The 3,495-nt window shown below is 59.6% G+C and overlaps 1 protein-coding gene and 1 long non-coding RNA gene across 2 annotated transcripts in view; both read right to left on the bottom strand.

Moving 5' to 3' along the window:
- Nucleotides 1-3,495, bottom strand: part of YIPF6 (Yip1 domain family member 6) — a 22,651-nt gene that overhangs the window by 5,737 nt on the left and 13,419 nt on the right. The window lies entirely within an intron of this gene.
- LOC104912131 lies at nucleotides 7-3,479 on the bottom strand. Its single transcript, XR_794416.2, has 3 exons — nucleotides 3,294-3,479; nucleotides 2,611-2,930; nucleotides 7-193 (listed from the first exon to the last, which is right to left on the bottom strand). It is a non-coding gene; the product is annotated as an uncharacterized LOC104912131 (long non-coding RNA).

Here is a 3,495-nt window from a genome sequence, read left to right as displayed (position 1 = left end):
GCCCCGCGCTGGCCGCCTCCGTCGCTCTGAAAATCAACGCTGTGGGGAAACGCAGCGCCGGCGGGAGCCCGCACCACACCCGGGTCCCTTTTCTTCTCGCAGCCGTGCCCAAACCACAGAGAAAAAGTTGGTGCCCAGAAGAACGTTGTCTCAGCTTACCTGCATCTTTTTTGTCTTCTAGCCGTGCGAAGCACTGCGAAAAGAAAGAAGAAAGGACGCTGATCATTTTGTTATCTTCTTCATTTTCACATTCGTGGATCCCTACGATTTGTGTTCCTCGTGCAGCTGGGCTCAGCCCCCACGTGCTGCGGTCTCTCAGGGTCGCGGGCAGCAGCACAGGGTGGGACCCCCAGGAGGTGATGCGGGGCTCCGTGTCTGACTTGTGCTACAGAGGGCAACAAACGCACACGAGCTCCAAGCACTGCAGCCATGAGCAGGAGGTGAGCGCAGGGCTCCCCGCGAGCACAGCACAGCCTTGGCCACGGCCGTGCAAAGGCAGCAGCAGCCCTGGCACGGGTCTGTAATGAGATGGGGTCATGGGCTCAGCCTCTTTCACTCACATCGTAGGGTTTGGGTGAAAAGCAGCACCGCAGTGAGCACAGAACGAGTGCTTCTCTGAGACAAACCCCAGAAAAAGGCCTCAGCCACGTGGGCAGGAGCTGCAGCAATCTGCTGTTCTAAGGGCTTCCTCCAGGAGCGGAACAGTGGGAAGGGGCTCTGGTCCCAAGCACTGCCATCCCTTGGGATGCTCTACTGGAGGCACGAGGAACAGCTGGAGCAGAGGAGAGATCCCAGGACATTCAGACCTGCCTGGGGTGGATGACTGCAGGGTTTAGGTGGTGTGGGGTCATCAGAATGTCTCTCCTTTGCCCAGAGTGATGCCCATGGAGGTAGTGAGGGTAACAGAGTGGTGTCACAGCTGGAAGGAAAGGAGGGGAGGGAACAAAGGCCCTGTCCTCAGGAGACTCCATCACGCCTTCCCATTCCCTCCATGCTGCCCTCAGCACTTTCTGCTCCCCAGCAAACCTTCCACATGGTCACAGCTCCACCTCACTTAACCCCAAGGCTTTAATCCCACTGACAGCCCTGCACCTTTCTGCCTCTTCCAGAAATCCTTCTGCTCTCACTAGCGGGTAGCTGAGCATCACAGGCACAGGGAGGGAAAAAGGAAAGAATAAAAAGAGAAGGCTGAAGCAGAGCCCTCGGCCTGCAAGAGGCCATCAGCGATGTTCTTACCGCAATGGGAACAAGGAGAGGCCACATCCTCCATCACATCCTCCCAGCTCTGCTGAGCCCAGCACTGCAGGGCAGCACTGCTCTACTTAACCCTATTTTGGCAGCTTTCCTCTCTCCCCATGGCCAGGAGACAGAAGGGAACCCCAGCCACATCCCCCGGAGCTCATCCACATGGGGCAGAGCACAACTCTCCAGCACAGAGTGTGGCCACCACGCACCAGACGGCTCCAGAGCCTCGTCTGCCTGTGTGCCCCTGCCTGGAGATGCCGGTGGTGGGGGTGAAGCAAGGACATGGGAGACGAGCAGCTGGGGCTGGGCAGTGAGGACAGGCCCTGTGCAGGGCCCCGCAGGCAGCACCCGCCTGCAGTGGGAGTGCAGTTCTGCTGCTCTCAGCTCCCAGGACAGAGACCTCGGTGCTGAGCTCACAGGGATGCAGGGGGTTAAGGGTGCTGTTGAGCTCTCTGGAGACACAGGGACAAGATAGCTTGTAATGCTATTAATGAATTTCACAAATGTCATTTTTAGACTCAACAGACTCAACTATTTTGAGCTTTGCATTGGGAGCCCCAGGGAAGAGCACATTCCACAGGCGCTCAGCACGCAGACCCACGCCTGACAGCCCCGTGTGCAGCACTGACTGCAGAGCAACTGCAGCGCTTCTTGCGGGCTGATGTTCCCCAAACCCACCCCACCAACACCTCCAAACCTGCCCGGCAATGCAATGACCCCAACACAACAAACAGAGGTGCACGCCAAACCCAAATGAAAAATACCCACTGCCAAGAGAACAACTGCTGCAGGAAATTAAAACCCCATGGCCTGTGGTCTGCACTGCTCCTCCACCTCTGCAGCCACCTCCACTGGGTGGTACGGCTGGGGCTGAACCAGAGTTGGTGCTCAGTTTGGCCCGGGGCTCCAGGTGCCATTGCTGCAGCACGGCCATTCACAGCACAGGTCTCTGGCTGTGGCTGCTCAGGTAGTGAGAAGGGAGAGATTTGGGCTGTTATCAGAAATAACCGGGAAGCAGCTGCATTCCGAAAGCATGGCAATGCCTGCCCAGGACACCAGAGGCACCACTTGTTGCTGCCAGTGATTTGCAAAGGACGTGTGGGGAAAGCAGCACCTCTCCCAGGCCCTCTGCTGCCACGTCCTGCCCGGCGCAGAGCCGCGACGGGTGGCAGTCATCCCAGCCCCAGCAGAACGCAGATGCACACGCTCACGCTCACGCACACGCACGCAGCGCCCAGCTCAGCACCTTCCCTGCAGGCACGGACACGGTGTTCCCCGCAGCACACACCGCACCGTGTGACCCCAGCCCTGGAGAAAGGAATCCAGCAGGGCGTGAGGACGCGCTTTAGACACGCAGCTCCTTACCTTGGCTCTCCTGAAGCACGCCCAGAAGAAATCCAGCAGCGGCATGGCGGGCAGGGGCACAGCGCGGCACTACATGTCGGGGCTGCGCCCGGCTCAGCGCACCCATGGGCGCTGCAGGCAGCGCTGGGCAGCGGCGGGGAGGCAGGGCCGGCAGTGAGCCCAGCCCGCGGGGCGGGACGCGGATTCAAAGGCTGCACCGTTACGCAGTTGGTCGGGAACGGGCTTGGATTGCAGTTGGAATTCCCTGAAGATTGCGCGTTTTAAAAAGCGGCAGGCTTTCCTTCCTGCCTCCTCAGCGCCGCGTTCCCATTCCCAGGCAGCTGGAAAGAGCGAAGGAAAAGAGAGACCCGCAGGGCAAAGGGAAAAGGAGCTCAGTGTCAAAGGCGCACGGAGAGCGCTGGAAACCCAAGCCCAGATGGTTTGCATTTCCCTCCGGCCCCACTCCAGCTCGGCAGCGGTCGCAGAACCCGGCGCTCCCAGCACTGCTCAGAGCTGCGGCCCCAGGTGCCCCCCGGACCCACGCAGCCCTGCGCAGTGACCCCCAGAGAGAGAAAGAGTCGCCAATCCCGGCCCGGCATTTACTGTGCCTCTATTCACAGCTCCTTATCTTCCCCCGGCAAACATTTCTGCGGACATAGCGTTTGTTTGCAAGAAAGCCCGTAATAAAAGGAAGTGCCACAAACCTCCGTGCAGGGGGTGGGTGTCAGATATGCAGCCCCCGGGCTGGAATTAGGCTGCTTCTATGCACTTCAGAAATAAAACCCCAAATAGCGATTTAGGAGAGCATTTCAGAACAAGCAGTGACAGCAGGACCAGGACACGCAGCCGCTCTCTGCCCTCGGAGCTCTGCACGGCCCCAGGCCCCGGCAGCCCCACGTGCCGGTG

The sequence above is a fragment of the Meleagris gallopavo genome, chromosome 9 (assembly GCF_000146605.3).
Source record: "Meleagris gallopavo isolate NT-WF06-2002-E0010 breed Aviagen turkey brand Nicholas breeding stock chromosome 9, Turkey_5.1, whole genome shotgun sequence".
Lineage (NCBI taxonomy): Eukaryota > Metazoa > Chordata > Aves > Galliformes > Phasianidae > Meleagris > Meleagris gallopavo.
This window is presented reverse-complemented; position numbering and strand designations above follow the sequence as displayed.